The following is a 20,161-nucleotide window of genomic DNA, read 5'->3' on the forward strand; positions in this document are numbered from 1 at the left end:
TAGTAAATGCATTAGAGTGTTCAGACAGTTCTACCAAAATCCGCTCACTAATAAGTCGAGATTCCCTGTGTGCCCATTTGATTTTTCAGAGTAGCTTATAGTTAGCTCTTTGTAACAAGGCAAGCTACCAGAGCTATTTCACACAAGTGAGCTGATTTATGCAACTACCCTGTGCTTCAAAGCTCAACTGAGACATGAAAACAACCACTGTTGACCAGGCCAGTGTTAAGGGCAAAAGCAGCAACAGCAAAGAGGAACTAGGGGGGGAGTCCTTAGATCATTATCATTAATACGTTGTATCTAGTTTATAGTGAGATATGAAAAGACGGAAGTTCTAGGACCAGGCAGAGAACTGACGAGGCACGGCAACCGTCACGGCAACCGTGAAGGAGTTATGTGTGCCGGTTAGATAAAAGAGAAGAGAGCGATCATTCAGGGGGCTCATTGATGAGGATCGGAGCAAGGATCAGTGTGATCAGAAGAGGAACATTGTTATGTATCAGAGTTTACGGTGTTGTACTGCTCGGAGAAGTGTAATACAGATATTCTATTGCATCTATCTTATTGTTTTATCATGAATGATTCTGTCGATCACTGTTCTACTCTATGAATTTTCATACGTAGTTCTGAAGTTCGATTACGCATGTAAATCTGTCGCAGTAGTGCGTTTCGAGTTAGTCTTCAGAGTAGAGAGGGCTAACACTTTGGCGACCACGGAAGATTTCCATGTTCGTCGCGGTGGATACCCCGGAGAGGTTGGATGCTCCCCATCTGTAATACTCTGATTCCTCGGTGCGTAGACTAGCGCATGAATGACGCTGGGAGTGAGCCAGGGGGAACATCGCGCTCTCCGGCACGGCCTCGGGAGCCTGCAACTCCAGTATCGGCACGTACAACCCGCGAGGAACGGCATGACAGATATGTGGCTCAACGTGATCTTCTCTTCGGCTTCTTCACGGATAGTGAGAGTAGTAGCCGCTCTGACACACCTCCGCTGATCCCAGGAGAGGAAGGTCCAGTCGTTTCCGGTGTTCAGGAGGAAGGCGAATCCTCCGGACGCAGTAGCCCGTTCGATTTAACAAGTACTCCTCCGGAAGACGAAGCGTCACCGTTGCGGAATTCCCCACCACCGAGTCCCAGGAGACGGAGGGGTGGTGTGCCTGCAGGAAGCGGAGCCCCAGGTCCGTCACCAGATCCCGGTAGGGGAGGTGGAGGCGGTGGAGGCGGAGGCGGGGGTGGAGTTCCGGCGGTAAGTAGCGCGGCTATTCCACCACTGGTACCCAGGATGACGGTGAAGTACCCCAAGTTTTCGGGACGGGATAAGGAGGATGCGGATGCACATATACTGTCATTTGAGATGGCATGGATGGTGAATACGGCTCCACCAGTGCAGGCGACAGATCTTATGAAGATGGCGACTTTCATCCCGACACTGCAGAAGCAGGCGGCAGTATGGATCGCGCAATATGGAGCTACCCATTTCGCCACGTTTGATCTACTGCGGGATGCTTTTTTGCTCCGGTTTCGGGAGGACAAGACCCGTGTTCATGTCCTGGCCAAACTGGGGAAACTGGAACAGAAGAACCAAGAAGTGGAGGTGTATGCGGCCAGGTTTCGGTCGTTGATCCACCGCCTCGATGCAGCAACTACCCCGGCAGTCCCCATCCAAAATGCTTACTTCATGGAGGGGCTGAATAAAGGATTGAAAAGGTCCCTGGCATCGTTGGATCTGGAAGCTCTTTCATTGGAAGAAGTCGTCCAAGCAGCGGTGAGGGCGGAACAAGTTCTGTTTACTTCCAAGGGAAGGAAAGGAAAAGTGAAGTATGAGGAGGCTGAGGGAGACTCCGATACCGATAATGAGGAGGAGTCGGATCAGTCGGATGAGGAGGAGGACAAACGTTCCATGAGGCGGAAGGCTGGAAAAACGGCAGGGAAGTCATTTCCGGAAGGATCTGCTGCCGGAGCCAAAAGCCGGGATAGTGGAATAGGGTCCTCTTCAAAAGTTCGCAAGGATACTTGGTGTAATCGGTGCCGGAATGCAGGACACTTAGCAGAGGAATGCGGTTTGAATGAGCGGTGGTGTGCGATTTGCCAAACAGCGACGCATACCACGGAGATCTGCCGCTATAACACACGAATAGCCCCGACACCAGCAGTGGCGGCGGTAGTTGCGGCACCAGCCGCAGCACCAGCCGCGATACCAGCCGCACCGGCGAAAAGACCTTGGCGGCCGAGAACGGCTGGAACAGGTGCAGATGAACCAGCAGGGGAACGGACGTTCCTATGTTTTTATTGCAATCAACCCGGACATCGAAAGGTAGATTGCGAATTATTCAAGCACCACAAGGTGGAAAAGGAAGCAATCCGGGGATCCGGAGAAGGCAAGTCCACACCAGCAGTGAATGCGGTTCTGATTATCGAATGCGATGATGCCAGTCAGCAACAGGATAGCAAGGAGCCTAGTCCGACGTCCGAAGAAGTACCGGAAGTACCGGCGGGTGTCCCTGTTGAAGGCAAAGTGGGAGGAAGTGCGAGCGGAGATGTGCTCGTGGTCACACGATCCCAGGAAAAGGTGCGGGAATACAAGGCCCAGCAAGAGAAGGGGAGACCTACGGCGTTGGACTGGCAGGCACAACAAAAGGTGCGGTCGACGGTCGGTGAATGGGTCCAGAAAACCCCAACGGTGTTACCTAGGCCGAGCGCGGACAAGGCAGTCTCGGTGACGGAGAATGGTGCGAAGGTGGCAAGGCGCCTGCAAGGAGAGCAGCCAGAAGCGACTTGTCTACCTACCAGTCAGAAGGACAGCCTGATGACCGGCGAGGAGGGTGTTGAACCATATGATTTATGGCAGGATTTGCGGAAACAGCAAATACACATGACAATGGAGCAATTGTTAGCATTGGTACCCAATTTCCGGAGTTCTCTCATCAAACAATTGACGGAACCAGTCAGGGCGATGGAGTCGGAGATGGAAGCGGTAACAATGGAAGTGTCGTCAGACGGATCTGCAAAGCCTGAAGCGGAAGTACAGCCTCCTGTTTTTGACGAAGCGGTCCCGGTAATTTCCGTAACACTGGAGAACAGCCGTGTGGGAGGGGTGTTGCTGGACGGAGGGTCTGGGGTCAACATCCTGTCCGAACAAATGCTGGTGCCATTGGGTATCACAAAATGGGAATCAGCACCCTTCGCCGTTCGGATGGCAGACCAACGGAGAGTGCAGCCGTTAGGATTGCTCCGTGGATTGAAAATGGAGGTTTGTGGCGTGAAGTTCGAAATCGCTGCGGTGATTCTCCGGATGGAGGATATTAGCGGGTCATACCCGTTATTGCTCGGAAGACCGTGGTTGCGGCAGGCCCGTGTGAAACAAGACTGGCAATCAGACCGCATCACCATTCGGAAAGGAAAAAAGAAGCTGAAGCTCTCGGTACATACCAAACAAGGGCTGAGGACACCATTCCGACCGACGATGGCGGAAGGTATCCATATGATGGACGAGATGGGGGTCGAAGAGGAGGATGATTACTTCAGTAGGAATACGGAGCTGGTAAGCTTGTTCGAGGTCGATGTGGTTGCCGTTTTAAAGCAATATCAGCATCAGATTCCCTCGGCTACGCAGGAGTCATCCAGTTCCACGAAAGAACCAGTCGAAGGGAGTCTACCGGAAGGCACAGGAGACATGCCGGACGAAGCAGGAGTGGCGGAGGCGGAAAGAGTTTTCGAGTAGGAACTCCGTCGCTCGCGGAGGGTCAAAGAAGACGAGCTGCTGGATCTTAACCTCGGGACGGAGGAGGAGCCAAAGAACGTCCGTGTCAGTGCGAAGCTCGATAAAGGATTTCGGGGAAAATTGGAGACATTGCTGAAATCCTTCAAAGACGTGTTCGCCTGGGACTACACAGATTTGCTCGGCATCGATCCCAAATTCTATCAGCACAGGATCTGCAGAAGGATGCGATACCGGTTCGGCAACAACGGTATAGAATGAACCCGAACTATGCCCAGAGGGTGAAGGAGGAGCTGGACAAGCTGCTAAAGGTCGGGTTTATCTATCCGGTTGACCGTGCAACGTGGCTTTCGCCAATAGTGATTGTTCCGAAAAAGAATTTGAAGTTGCGGGTCTGTGTTGACTACAGAAAGCTTAACGCGGCGACAATCACGGATCCGTTTCCCTTGCCGTTTAATGATACTATGCTGGATACAGTGGCAGGTCACGAGATGTATTCTTTTCTGGATGGCTTCAGTGGGTATAACCAGGTGCAGATGGCACCAGAAGATCGAGAGAAAACAGCCTTCATCACGGAGTGGGGAGCATTTGCTTTCCTGGTGATGGCATTTGGGCTAAAGAATGCTCCGGCAACATTTCAACGCATGGTCCAAGAAATATTTGATGATTATTTACTAATCTTTATGCAGGTATTTCTGGACGATTTCAGTGTTTTCGGGAGTCGCAAGCAGCACCTTGAGCATATGAAGAAATGCTTAACCCGGTGTAGGGAGGCACGGTTGTGTCTGAACCCTATGAAATGTGCATTCGCCGTGGGCAGCGGTATGTTGCTGGGTTGCATTATCTCGACGGAAGGCATTGCGGTAGATCCGGCGAAGGTCGAAGCGATTCGGCAGGCAAAGGTTCCTGGCAACGGTAAGCAGCTCGGGAGATTCCTAGGGCAGGTTAAATGGCACAGCCGAATGCTGCGGTATCTGGCGGATGTGGCGACACCACTGTATGACCAACTCAACAAAGTACCGGTAGTCTGGTCTCCTGCTTGTGACTTAGGTTTTCGACAGCTCAAACTGATGTTGGCGACAGCACCGGTGGTTCAGCCGCCAGATTGGACGAAGATGTTTCATGTCTTCGTGGATGCCTCGGACGTGGCTATTGGTAGTGTCCTCATGCAGGAAGCGACAAGCAAGTGGTTCCGACCGGTGTATTATGCAAGTCGCAGGTTGTCAAAAGCCGAACGGAATTACTCTACGATGGAGCGGGAAGCATTGGGGATGATTTATTCCGTAACAAAGTTTCGTCACTACCTGTTGGGGAATCGGTTCACGTTTCATGTGGATCATTCCGCCTTGTTGTATTTGGTACACAAGCCCGAGCTCACTGGAAAGTTGGCTCGGTGGATGCTGCTTTTACAGGAGTTCGACTTCACGGTGGTCCATCGACCAGGAAGTACACATGCCGTAGCGGATTACCTTTCGCGGTTGGAATCTGGCGAAGACCCGATGGGTGTGGAAGACGATTTTCCGGATGCCCAGCTGTTCGAACTGGAGGCGGTGGTACCGGCAGCTCCAAAGACGTGGTACGACGACATGTTTCACTTTGTCGACACGGGCCAGATGCGCGACGGAATGTCGCGAGACCAGCGGAAACGGCTCGCGCTCAAGAGCAGAGACTTCCGGATCATTGCTGACCAATTGTATAAGCAGGGGCTAGATGGTGTGTTGCGACGGTGTGTGTACCCACATGAGCAGGAGGTCATCCTGGAAGAGGCTCACCAAGGAATCAGCGGTGGACACTTCGCAGGAGAAGTAACCGGACGGAAGGTACTCCAAGGAGGTCTGTGGTGGCCAACATTAATGGGGGATGCGCATAGGTTCGTCAAAAGATGCGATGTGTGCCAGAGGTTGGGCCAGCCATCAGGTCGGGACCGGATGCCGCATAATCCCATACTGGCCCTCGAACCGTTCATGAAGTGGGGGCTGGACTTTGTAGGTCCGTTTTCGCCGCCGGCGAGGAGGACAGGTAACCGGTATATCCTGGTGGCGACGGATTACTGTACCAAATGGGTGGAGGCCAGAGCACTGAAGGATAATTCGGCAAAGGCTGTGGCCAGATTCCTTTATGAAGCCATTATGACACGGTACGGATGTCCGGTTGAGCTCGTCACGGATCAAGGTGGGCATTTCCTTAATGCGGTGTTACGGGAACTGGTTACCCGGCACCTAATCATTCATAAGAAGTCCACAGTGTATTACCCTCAGGCAAACGGACAGGCGGAGTCCTCGAATAAGGTGTTGCTAGTCATTCTGAAAAAGCTGGTCAATGAAAATCGGACAGATTGGGATGAAAAACTTTACTCCGCATTATGGGCGTTCCGGACTTCCTATAAGGTTGCGACGGGGTTCACGCCATTCAAGTTGGTTTACGGAGTTGAAGCAGTGGTCCCCATGGAATTCCTAGTACCGAGTCTGCGGATTGCAGCTGCAGAGAAATTAGGCTGGGACGAGTCCGTAGACCGGAGGATTGAACAGCTGGATCGGCTGGGTGAGGAGCGGTTCAACAGTGCGTATCTTGCACAGGTAGTCCAGGACAGACGGAAGGTCTGGGTGGACCGTCATTCAAAGAAGAAGACCTTCAAACGGAGAGATGCCGTGATATTGTTTAACACTCGGATGGGTCCGCATCCGGGTAAGCTGAAGTTACGGTGGGGAGGTCCGTATTGGGTGGTGGAGCGTTATGGTGACGGCACGTTCCGATTAGGAACAGTACAGGGGGAGCTGTTGCAGAAGCCGGTAAATGGATTTCGTCTCCGACCATATACAGGGCCCATGCCACCTTACCCATTTCCGGAGATACCACCTGTGAAGATCATTTCAAATGCATTTGTAGCCATTTCGGTGGAGAAACCGATGATGGGGGCTATTAGTACGCACGTGTGGTATCACTCACTTTATTCCGAGAAACGGTGGGAGCAAAGCTTCGTGTCGCGGAGCGAGGACGCCGCCATGCAATCTACTGAATCTTCGAAGTGGGGCTTTTATCAGGATGATGGGACACTTGATCGTTGCATGCAAACAAGGAGTTCACCAGGGCATCCAAAAGGCAATTTGGAAGCAAAAGGGGGCTTATTTCCAACTCTTTGTTTTCCAGAACTCTTCTCCCTCGCATCCCAGCTTCTCGCCGCTATGGTGGTCTTCCATCTGATCAATCCGTTACCTGTTGGGGATGAGGCTGTGCAGTCTTGGCTGACACGAGCTCGTCTGGTGGAGTTCGCGGGTTTTCCATGGGCTACGACACCAGTTCATCCATTGGCGCAAGATATCTTGGCGCAGCTTGCACGCGGGCGCAAGGTCGTGGTGTATGGAAAGACTTTCACCTTGTGCAAGGAGTTGGTAGCGGCCCGGTTGCACTTGCCGGTGGATGGTCCATGCAAAGTCACGAAGCTTACCAGCAGTGCCATGGAGGTAGCTCTCGGCGCAGGTTGCAAGGGGGAGTACAACATGAAGAAGCTGGATGCTTCGCAGAAGACATGCTACAAGTTTATTGCGGAGGCACTCTGGCAGAAGGTGAAAGCAGAGCTACTGGGACAGGCCCAGTTTACCTATTTCCAGAGGGCGGAGCAAGGGAAACCGGTTCCCTGGGCGAAGCTGATGGCGGACAGAATTCTGGAGGTGGCCAAGAAGCTCTTGAAGCCAACGGCAACATCCCGGATGGGGCAAGTCTTATTTCTTTTGTTCGGACCAGATGCGGAATCGGTAGTCCCAGGGTCGTATGTGGAGGTGGAGGAGTCCACAGACGATGCTTCGGACAAGGAGTCCAAGGAGGTGGAACCAGCAAGATCAACAACGGAGGGAGCTCTGACGCCAAGGAACCAGGTGACTCCGGTAGTACCTGTGGTGGAGGTTACGGCGATAGTACCTGCGGTGGTGGTTCCGGCAGAAGTTCCACAGGGCAGCCAGAGGAGTAGGCCCGCGGTCTCAGCAACATCGAGCCGCATGGCCAGTTTATTGAAAAGAAAGTTGGCTCTTGTGCCGGAAGGAGCAATGTTGAAGAAAACCCGCCCGGACGCTGAGGCCTTGCAAGGGGAAAGCTCAGTCCACACTCGGGAGGACAGTTCGGGGAGACAGGCATGTCAGGAGGAAACCCGTGTAGTCCCAAGGGGGAGTGGTGAGCTGCAGCTATCTCCGTCGGTGGAGACATATGATCTGGTCACGGCACGACGGTTGGCGGAGCGCTTGCTCCAATGTTTTCAGGAGGTTTTCAGAAGGGGCAGCTGGAGGAGAATGAGGCGAAGTTGCGCCAGGAAAATGCCAGGCTGCTCGAACGCAATCAACAGCTGCAGGAGCAGTTGTTACAATTCCAACAGATGGATGCACGGCGACAGCAGGATATGGAGGAAGCAAGGACGGCGATTGTCGCCCAAACTCAAGAACACCTGCGGCTGACGGAACAATTGACGGAGAAGGCTACAACTGCGACCGCCAGGGTGCAGTTGTTGGAAGCAGAAGTGATGGGGTACCGGCAACCCTCTAGCTCTACACGCATGCTGGATGAGGCACTTTTGTTGGATTTATCGGAAGCCTTCGTCGCAGAGATGCAGGGTATTTTTCTTGATCATCAACGTCAATTGCGAGTAGAGCTGGAGCGGGCTTGCAGGCCTCTCGATCGACGGTTGGCCCGGAGGGATGAGGATGATCCGGCGGGAGGGGGCGCAGGAACAGCATTTTTACCACCAGTACCGGTGACGGAAACTGCGGCACAACCGGAGGGTGGAAGTTCCACATCGGCAAATACTCTCGGGAAGCAGACAGCGGCGAGACCGGTGGAATTTTTGTGGATGCCCATGCTCTCAACCCGCAGCAGCTACCTTTACTTCGACCGACGCAAGCGGCTCCGACAGTACAAGTACCGGCGCCGACGGCTCCAGCAGTTCCGGCGGCGGCAGCGGCAGCAGCGGCGGTGGCGGACGATGACGGTGGCGACGTCGAGGATGAACCGTAGCGGAGAACCGGTGGGTTCGGATGCGGATCCGGAATCCGATTCACCGGGAGTGCCAAGTGTTAAGGGCAAAAGCAGCAACAGCAAAGAGGAACTAGGGGGGGAGTCCTTAGATCATTATCATTAATACGTTGTATCTAGTTTATAGTGAGATATGAAAAGACGGAAGTTCTAGGACCAGGCGGAGAACTGACGAGGCACGGCAACTGTCACGGCAACCGTGAAGGAGTTATGTGTGCCGGTTAGATAAAAGAGAAGAGAGCGATCATTCAGGGGGCTCATTGATGAGGATCGGAGCAAGGATCAGTGTGATCAGAAGAGGAACATTGTTATGTATCAGAGAGTACGGTGTTGTACTGCTCGGAGAAGTGTAATACAGATATTCTATTGCATCTATCTTATTGTTTTATCATGAATGATTCTGTCGATCACTGTTCTACTCTATGAATTTTCATACGCAGTTCTGAAGTTCGATTACGCATGTAAATCTGTCGCAGTAGTGCGTTTCGAGTTAGTCTTCAGAGTAGAGAGGGCTAACAGCCAGTCTTAATGAGTAGACCCCGACCTGTCTCCTGTAGACCTTGTGCAACCAGGCCCTTTTCAGAGTAGCTAGTAGCCAATGGGAGAGACCCTATAGGTAACCAGTCCCTCTACCAGCAGCAAGGAGCCCCAACTCGTGCTGATACGTGCCTTACTAGATGCCCTCACATTAAGGTCTCATTCGAAATCACCTAGCTTCACCCTATTTCATGGTGAACTTGGGTCGTGTAGAGCTCTATTACCAGTCTTTGGCCTTCTCTATTAGAGCTCTAGGATGAAAACTTGATGCTACCAGAACTCTGCTTGGCCAATCGATTCCTAGATACACCTTTGCCATCCTTGGCCAACCATGATAGTCCAGTAGTTGCCTATGTCAATGGGTCCCTTGCCTTATGGATTGGATAATGATGTTCATGGTCGAAGGAGAGAACAATCCTTTATAGAAGGCCTCAGCTAGGATTAAAACAAGTATTTCTCAACCATCGGTTAGGAGTTTTGGTTGAAGGTCTTCATGCAAGATGTCAAGCCACATGAACAAGAATGTCTCCAACATAATCCTCCTTTGCACCAAGCTTTGAATTTGTTATAAGAGAGGTGAAACCAAGAGTGCAATCCTCCTTGAATTGGAGTCTTCATAGAAGAATGGTAAGGGCAGGGAAGAACTGCTTGACTCGCTTTATTATGGATAAGGGAATAAATTAAGACTGTCAACGTAATGTGAGTTGTACAAACTAGACCCCTGTAAATGATTGTTCATACTAGGTAAACTTAAAAACCCCAAATGAACAGGATGCTCAAGAACTAGAAGCTTAATCTAAAATCGCAAGAGCACCACACAAAAGCAACAGCAGTAGAATGAGGACAAGATCCTCAAGACAAGATCTCTAGTTGATGAACGGGACCATTGCATAGGACTGGGAAGAAACAAGAGCCAGCAACATTAATCAAATTGGAGCAAAGGAATGGAACTGGCTTCCCATTGCCTCTGAAAGCAGCATGTTTGCAGGGGGGCTCAGTAGCTCCCTAGAGTCTGTGCTAGTGCAGACTCTATGAAACCAAAAAAAAGGGGGGGGCTCAGCAGCCCCGTGGATGGCAAAAGTAATGTCATTGAGATGGGACATAGAAAGTTTTTCCACACTCGAGAAGCTGAACCTTATTGCACTTCGTGAGGCTCCAATCTAGACAAAAATATTTTGGTTGTCTTTATTGGAAGCTAACAAAACCATGAAGTTTTTGTATGGTCTCCTTTGCAGAGACCATTTATATAGAGTATCAGTACATTGCTTGTTTTCTTGAGTTTGTGATTCTATTTTTTATCATACCATCTAGGTAATTATCAATTGTGTTGGTTTAGATGGATGAAATGCAAAGTCACTCTGAAAAAGATATACTAGAGGGACCTTTGTATTCCATAGGACTTTGATGGCATTCTAGGCATTGTGGCTCTTCCTGCAGATTGTACTTTGCATGAGTTTTATGAGGAGGTAAAATTTGATGCTAGGAAGCACATGTTTGATCTTGAGTGTAGGGTTGATAGAAATGACAAGAGTGAGGATGATCTGGTGCTAAAAAGACTAGATTGGGTACATATGGCTGCACAGCGGCTTGTATTCAGGTACTTGGCTACAACCTCTTTCATTTGGAATGACTCTAAGTTAAAGTTCTAATGTTGGAAAGTTTGAAGCTTGTGTATTGAGTTGAACCTCGTTGATTTAGAATGGATTTATCCAATGTATGTATGGGCATAGCAATGATTTGTTTTTTTGAAAATTCTTTTTTTTTGTGAAGGTTTTTTTGTTGATGAGAGAAAAGGGTCATCTATGAAGTATACCACTTCTTGCTCGCCAATGGTTGGTGTTGAACAAAGAGGATAATTGCATGTATCCACCTCCCATGCGTCACCTCACCAAATGGGAGTTGGATACATGTCCTTGGTGGATAGATATGGACGACTCTTTTGTCATGGAGAGGGAGGGGGGGTTACATGTGGTCTTCAAGGCTAAAGAAGTTGCTTTGCAAAGACCCCGAGTGAGAGAAGGACTCAAGAGGAGAGCCTTGCTTCTCCATCTATGACAGTACCCCTAGATGTAGGTATAGAACCATCTATTTTACTTCTTTATTAGTGTTTTGGATTTAGTGGTTGCTCTTCTCAAAAGTATTGACTACTCTCATAGGAGCTAGAATGCAAGAGACGATAGAGGATTCCGCTTCTAGTGAGTGAGTAGTGGGGGAGTCAACTTCTAGGAGAGGTGAGTAACTTTTCAGTTTGTGTTTTTATGATTGGATATACGTTCACATGATTTAAGTGGAAAAGTATAAAGTTACATTTTACTAAGTTGAAAACACTTCAAGTAAGGTTTTCAGATTTCATCTTATAGTTTGTGTTCTGTGAAATTGTATGCTTGTGATAATTCAGTGGTGCGCATTTAAAATATGACTACGCTTCTCAAAGTTGTATGCAAATTGTGCAGCGGTCAGAGCCAACGTTGTTTTCAAAAAAAAACTTAGATTTGTTTACTTGGCTGACCATGCATGTCAAGGTGCACCCCTTGTTGGGGACCATCGATGCATAGCGGTGGTGGCAAATTACATTGCCATTGGCCACGATTTTGCCGCTGGTTTGCGAATCCCATCCTTTGCAGACATACATGCACATACGTCTTCACATAAACCAAGAGAATGGTCTTATGTGTGGAAGGGAAGACTCGTAACTTGGGCTATTAATTTGATTTTCTTGGATTTGCCCTTTGGTGGGGACCATCTTATGCCCCCCTCATTTCCACTTTGGTGGGGACCATCTTATGCCCCCCTCATTTCCACTTTGGGATACTTTGTTGGAGGACCATGTGCACTACGGGTGACAAAATATGAAGAGGGGAGAGGAGAAGAGTGGAGATGAGGAGAGAGGGCACAGCTAGAGAGCACACCACAAATGACTAACTGTACACTAGAATTAGTTGAAAAAATAGAATATATACAAACCCTTTTAGGGTTAGGGTTAGGGGATCTAACCCTTTCCTTTATAGCACTCTATAAGGTTAGTGCTATGCACATATGATCACGTGATGGTGCTATGCACACATGATCACATGATGTTGAGCGTGAACTCTCAACACCTTCCCTCAAGATCAACATCATGAAGTAGGCCTTCCCTCAAGATGATGATTCTGGGGAATCGAAGAAGGACTGAGCATTACATTCCATCACACCCCTTTAATGGGAATGTCCTTCCTCTGCATCAAACCAAGAGCTAGTCGGTGTTTCTCGAATAGCTCTTTACCGAGTGGTTTGGTAAAGATGTCTGCAACATTTTCTTTGCTATCACAATGCTGCAGTGTGATGTCACCAAGTAACACTCTTTCTCTGATGAAGTGCTCTCTGACATCAATGTGTTTTGTCCTGGAGTGATATACTGGATTTTTGGCCAATGCTTGAGCCGATTGATTATCACAGTATATTGTTGTTGGCTTTGACTCATGTTGGCTTTGACTTATCAAAGTAATCTGTTTCTGACAATAGTCTTATGAGCCATATAGCTTCACATGCACGTGTAGTGAGTGCCCTATATTCTGCTTCAGTAGAAGACAAAGAAACAGTTGGCTGTTTGTTTGACAACCATGATATAGCACCTTGACCAAGGAAAAATGCATATCCCTGTGTCGATCTCTCCTGGTCTCATGATCTCCAGCATAGTCACTGTCACAGTATCCATGCAACCGTGGATGACTTCCTCTGTATTCTATCCCAAATTGTCTTGTACCTCTGATGTATCTCAAGACTCTTTTGGCTGCATTCCAGTGAGACTGTTTTGGATTTGCCATAAACTGTGCTAGTGAGCTTACTGCATAACAAATATCTGGCCGTGTGATTGTCAGATATATAAGAGATCCAATGAGTTGCCTGTAGTATCTGTCATTGACTGTAGGCTTTTCTGAATCTTTAGTAAGTTTCAAACTCTGTTCCATGGGAGTGGCTGCAATCTTGCAATCTGCCATATGAAACTTCTTTAGGAGACTGTCAACATATTTGAGCTGACTCATGAATGTGCTATCTGAATCTCTCCAGAACTCAATTCCAAGACAATAGTGCATAAGTCCAAGATCTTTCATGTCGAACTCTGCAGATAAGTCTTGTTTTAGTTTTCTGATCAAGCTATCCTTACTTCCTGTCACAATCAGATCATCTACGTACAAAAGTGCAATAGTAATATCTTCCCCTTGAACTTTGTAGTAGAGAGTATGATCTGCATTGGACTTCATGTATCCCAGATCAGCAAAATACTTGTCAATTCTGCTGTACCAACTTCTGGGTGCTTGCTTTAAGCCATAGAGACTTTTCTTGAGATGGCAAACCTTGTTCTCTTTGCCTGGTTCAACATAACCGGCTGGTTGTTGCATGTAGACTTCCTCGTCTAGATAACCATTGAGAAATGCATTCTTGACATCGAGCTGATACACATTCCATTTACTGAGTGTCGCTAGTGATATCAAGAACCGTATGGAATCCATCTTTGCTACTGGAGCATAAGTCTCATCATAATATTGGCCATATTGTTGTGCAAATCCTTTTGCAACTAATCTGGCTTTGTATCTCTGAATACTACCATCTGGATTGTACTTCACTTTGTATACCCATTTGTTGGCTATGGCCTTCTTTCCTGGTGGAAGGTCGCATAATTCCCAAGTGTTATTTTTATACAAAGCATCCATTTCTTCATTCATAGCAGTTTGCCATTCTGGCTTATCTACTGCGTCTTCGAAGTACACAGGCTCTTCTGTAGCCATGATGGTAGTCATAAGAGCATAGTTGGTGGTTTCCACCTGAATTGCTTTGCCTTTCTGAGCATATGTCAATCTGGCTGGTGGTCTGCTTTCCCTAGTAGACCGTCTGAGCTGCTGTGGCGCTGATTGGGGTGTTGCTGGCAATTCTTGCTCTTCTTCATCAACCTGTTCTGTAGATGACTGTGAAGTCGATGCTTCTATCTCCTGTGTAGGTGAGGTTTTCCATTCTGATTCCTCATCGAAGATTACATCTCTGGAGATAATGACTTTGCGGTTGATGGGATCATACAATTTATATGCTTTGCTTTCTTCACTGTAGCCAACCATGATGCATTTGCGTGACTTCGCATCCAATTTCCTGCAATGATCATCATGTATGTGGGCATATGCTATGCAACCAAATATGCGGAGATGCCCAATGCGTGGCTTGTGTCCAGTGAATGCTTCATAAGGAGTCATACCTTGTATCGGTTCGGTAGGAAGCCGATTAAGCAAGTAGTTAGCTGTAGCTATTGCTTCTGCCCAATACTGATTCGGAAGATGCTTTTCACTAAGCATTGCTCTAGCACTGTCTGCTAAAGTCCCATTCTTCCTTTCAGCTCTTGCATTTTGCTGAGGAGTATCTGCACATGTGAATTGTCTTCGAATGCCGTGATTTTTGCAAAAGTTCATGAATGTTGAAGACATGTATTCACCTCCTCTGTCTGATCTCATGACCTTGATCTTTCTACCTGTTTGGTTTTCTACCATGGCTTTGAATTCTTGAAATCTGGCAAACACTTCAGATTTCTCTTTCAGAAAGTAGACCCAACAATATCTGCTGTAGTCGTCGATGAAGGTCAAGTAATAAAGTGAACCATTGATGCTGCGGGTCTGGGCATAACCCCATACATCTGTATGAATCAAATCAAGAATACCTCGTGCACGAGAGGTACTTCTGACAAAGTTGGTTCGCTTTTGTTTGCCGAAGCAGCATGCTTCACAAACCTTTCCAAGAAATTGTAGCTTCGGAATCCCAATTGCCATATTCTGATTCCTTAGATCTAACAAGTACTTGAAGTTGACATGACCATATCTCTTGTGCCATTTTGCAGATAGTGGCATCTGTTGCATTTGAGCTGACATGGCATGCTTATCTGGTACTGTAGCTAGCATCCTGTATAAGCGTCCTTCCTTGACACCTTTTGCTACTAGCTGACCTCTTTTGGATTTGTCTCTGATAGTGCATTCATCACCGTCGAAGATGACTTTGTAGTTGTGTTCCGTCATTTGACCTACTGACAAAAGGTTCTTGCTGAGCTTCGGAACATAGAGCACATCTTTGACCAATCCTTTTGTACCAGTGGAATTGTTCATAGGGATAACACCTGTCCCTTGAACCGGATTCGGTGTATTGTCTGCTGTGTAGATGACATTCTTTTGACCTTCTAATGGCTTCATTTCTGTGAACCATTCCTGATGATTTGTCATATGAGATGATGCACCGCTGTCGATGTACCAAGGATCCTGTTCCACTTGGTCGACTTGATAGCTGAAATCCTCTTTGGGATTGAAATCAGTGTCTAGGTGCATTGTATCAGTCTGATGCAATTCCTCACTTGCAAGAAACATATTTCCATGTTCATTTGCAAAATGACTGTTACTAGAATGTCCACCACGATGATTTCCTCTTCCTCGGGAATTCCCTCGATTACTGCTGGATTGACCGCCTTGGTCATATTGCTTTTTGCGGCAATCTCTTTCATAGTGTCCAAACTTGTGACAGTAGTTGCATTGAATGTTTGACACATTGGTGGATGCATTCCCTCGTCCTTGTAATCTTCCTCGGTTGGAATGATTTCCTCTTTACTGATTTTGATGTTGCTGAGGATGCTACTGATGCTGATGATGATTCTGACTTTGATTTTGTTGATGATGACCACTTTTCTGATATGATCTACCTGTGTTTCTGCCTTTGCCTCTGCTTCTGTCTGAAGCTGTGAATGCCTGATCATTAGAATGACCTTTACGTGCTTGAATGGCCTGAGTCCTGAGTTCTTCACCAAGTAGAACTGACTGAAGTTCTTCCAGTGTTGGAATTTGCCGTTGGATGGCAATACTATGGACTAGATTCTCATATCCTTCTCCTAGTCCATTCAGGATTACTTGAACCATTTCTGCGGGATTCATAGTCTCTCCTGCTGCTGCAAGTTGATTGTTGTAGTCTTTGATGCGGAGTACATAAGCATGACCGGTTTCACTGCTGTTGCGGAAACTCTGGTTGATCTGGTTTCTCAGGGTGAGAATCCTAGATGTGTTCTTGGACTCGTAGAGAGCTGCAAACATATCCCATGCTTCTTTTGATGTCTTGACTGTGTTGAGTTGTCCTAGCATGACATCTTGCACATTCTTCTTGATCACGTGATAGGCATACTTGTCTTTCTTATCCCATTCTGCTTGAGCTCGGGCAATGGCAGGATCCGCTACTGGTGCGGAAACTGATGGTGTAGATGTAGATCCCGATGTAGATCCCGTTGCTGGTGCTGTGTCAACAGATGGAGTAGAGCTACTGGTGGCTGGATCGGCCAATGGTCTAGGTATGGATCCATCGACATACTCCCATTTGTCCTGAAGCACAAGAATGGTCTCCATTCGGTATTTCCATGTACCATAATTGGAGTTGTCTAACTTAGCAGATGCCTCCAGATTGAGGTTGCTAGTCGACATGGTGCAAACAATGTACTCAAAAGTGTCCTGAAAAACTCTGTATGAATCAACTGCAAATACACTGAAGATGCCAAGTGAAATCTCTGTACCGTCGGTGAAGATAGAACTGCAGTAAATAAGATCTGACCTGTGTTACAAGGCTTGTGGCAATGATGCCGGGAATAGCCAAGAGGTATTACAAGGCTGAAAAAATGATGTGCACGATGCCGTGAGATAGCCAAATAGGCTTTACAATGGTGGCATGTGTGTGTGAAATCAAGTGCTATCTGCCCACTGAATCAATCTGCAATGCCTCTGAACTCTGAAGTCTGCTCACTGAACTGATGAACGTAAGGTTTCAGGTAATGTAATGATGTGAAATCAGATGTGAGTGTATGGACTGACTCTGAGTAGGTACTAGTCGGGAATTTCGGGCATGGCTTAGATTGGCAACTTGGGGAATTCAAAGCGTCCCCTCTATGGCGATCTAGTCTACTCTGATCTAGATCTAAACCAACCGTCGATCGATGAAAGAGCAGCAAATAATTCCTTTTCCTTTGTTCTTTTTAAGTGCTGGGTCAGATGCGTCGATGTAGAGGCAAATATGTGTGAAGGAAGTGGTTTTGTCGGCGAGGCTCAAATGTGAGTGTAACTTGCACTGAAATGTGCGCATGATGTAACGAGCGCGTAGAGCACAAAAAATCGAGCGACTTTCCTTTTTGGAGCACCCTCAAATTCTTCCTGGATCAAGAGATATGACTTGATCTAGGTGGAGGGGCAAAAGGAGTGCAAATGGTGCTCAATGATGATGTGTCACTGTGAGTCACATGCAGTGATGATGTGGCACTGTGCTTAGCAAGAGGTGTGCCAGTGAAGCTCTGTGCTGAGGTGGCAGGAGTGTGCACATGCAGTGTGTGCACAGTGTGCCTGGCAAGGGACTATACCTGCAGGGGTCAGTGCTGAGGTGGCAGTGCTGAGGTGGCACAGATGATGTCAGCAGGGTGATGTGGCACTGATGACATGGCCTAATGACGTGGCCTAATGATGTGGCCTGATGATGTGGTAGTGATGACGTGGCAGTGATGACATGGCAGTGCTGATGTGGCAGTGCTGACGTGGTAGTGATGATGTGGCAGTCTCACGGGACTGCTGACGTGTCAGATAAGGATTGCCACGTGTCAAGATAATGTGGTGACGTGGCACGTGGGTAGGATAAGGTTGCCACGTGTCCAACTGTGGGTCAGCCAGTTAACCCAAGGTCATCGCAACCAGACCCTGGTTCTATTCTATCTGCCACGTGTCTGACTGTTGGGCACCGGAATCTTTGAAAGATTCTAACGGAATCTTCGAGATTCCGTCTCCCTGCGGATTTCCGTCGATGCCGTTTGGAGGTGGCGTCTTGCGATGAGGTTCGTTGCGGATGTTGAGGTCGTGGGAGCACAGGAGCTCGAGTGCATAGATTACTTTGTGGATGTTGGAGCTCTGGAGCTAGAGCCTCTTGAAGATGGAAGACACTTGTGAATTCGGGGCTGCTCGGCCTTTGAGCGACTTTCCACTTCCGATCACACAGCCTTAGTTGCAGCTTTGTGGTTTGTAAATTAGAAGAAACTACAACAACTCATATTGGCCGTAGAACTTCATGGAAACTCGACTTGCGTATACCTTTCCACAGTGGCTCGAACTGCCACCTGCTGCAAGCTCGAGGCATGGTCTAGGAGATCAGAAGGACTCAGCTTGATTGGCCTCCCGTGAGCCTTGAGGAATTGGAGAAGACGAGAAGCTCATAGGTGTTGGCCATCGCTGTTCTACCCGCCACCTTGACTGTTGAAGGATGAGCTTTGGCATCGGGTCGTTGAGAAGCGGCTATTGTTGTTGATGGCGCAACATTGGAAGCTTTCGTGTAGGCCGTTAGGCAGAGCTGTCGTTGGTCTTTGATGCAGGGTCGCTTGGAAGACGGGAGCTGCTGGCTAACCATGAGCCTTCAATGCCAGAGCTTTGATGCAGGGTCGCTTGAAGATGGAGGCGGCTCATGCTGTTGAGTTGCCTCAGCCGTCACAAGCTGCACCTCAGGAGCTTTCGGTCGCCATAGCCAGAAGTACATGGACGAGCAGTCCAAGAAGGAGATCAGGGACATTCATGTGAGGTATGATAGGCCATTGCTTGTCGCCGATCCTCGTCGCTGCGAGCCTAAGAAGTTTGGAGGAAGAGGTGCCCGTGCTCGTTTCTCAGAAATCTTTTTGTCTCTCCCTCGCAATCAAAATAGTCTTTCACAACTTTTGGAAGCTCTCCCTCTCACAAACAAGGAATACTCTCTTTCTCAAGAAATGAAATCTTTCAAAGAAATGGACACTCAATGAACGGAAGTGGACGGAATTTCTTCCACAATGAACAGAAATTTTCTCTCAATGGAAGTGAATGGAAGAATCTCACAATCACTCAAGAGAACTCTCAATCTCACAATCTCTCTCACACTCTCAAGAATCTCAATGTCTCAGCGGAAGACAAGGGAGCTCTGATACCATGACAAAATATGAAGAGGGGAGAGGAGAAGAGTGGAGATGAGGAGAGAGGGCACAGCTAGAGAGCACACCACAAATGACTAACTGTACACTAGAATTAGTTGAAAAAATAGAATATATACAAACCCTTTTAGGGTTAGGGTTAGGGGATCTAACCCTTTCCTTTATAGCACTCTATAAGGTTAGTGCTATGCACATATGATCACGTGATGGTGCTATGCACACATGATCACATGATGTTGAGCGTGAACTCTCAACAACGGGTTATCATTGTTAGCATCCACCCTATCAAATGAAGGGTGGTTGGTTGTCATGGTAGCTAGTGGAGGTAGTTTACATGGTTGTTAGTCTATTTTTGCAAGCATTTTGTGTTTATTTTATGGTTTGTAAAAAATAGTCTCAGTACCTTGGCTTTCAGGGAGAGTATTAGTTGGGTGGAGTGCTACTGTCAAGTCTTAGAGCTCCATATTGCATGACACATTGTATGTGTGCATCACACCTCATTTGGATCACACATTGGGGTGATGCTTGTTTCAAACTCTATTTCCATCCTTCTTATTACATTGGATTGTGCAAGTAACTAATTTGGTTTTGATGTTTGCAAGCTTGTACATCACACATATCTCTATTGCATCATTAAGGGATGCACCCTCGAACTTTTTTTGATCATGCTTCCCCATTCTTCAAGGCCCTCAGCATGTAGGCAATAGATGATGTGATGTACCACTACATCTCAATGATGCTCTAGGGACCACCACGGTAGGCATGTTTTTGAGGGGAGGCATGGAGAGGAGCCATACCTTCCTCTAGTGATTTTTGGAGATGCTTTGTGCTCCAGAGGGTATCTGTGTTGAGCTGGGATGTGGCACAGCCCCATTGCTAAAGGCATGCCTTAGCACAAGACGTGCTTGTGCATCCCT

The sequence above is a fragment of the Dipteris shenzhenensis genome, chromosome 15 (genome assembly GCF_047967505.1).
Source record: "Dipteris shenzhenensis isolate YYH24624 ecotype China chromosome 15, Dip_SZ_1.0, whole genome shotgun sequence".
NCBI lineage: Eukaryota > Viridiplantae > Streptophyta > Polypodiopsida > Gleicheniales > Dipteridaceae > Dipteris > Dipteris shenzhenensis.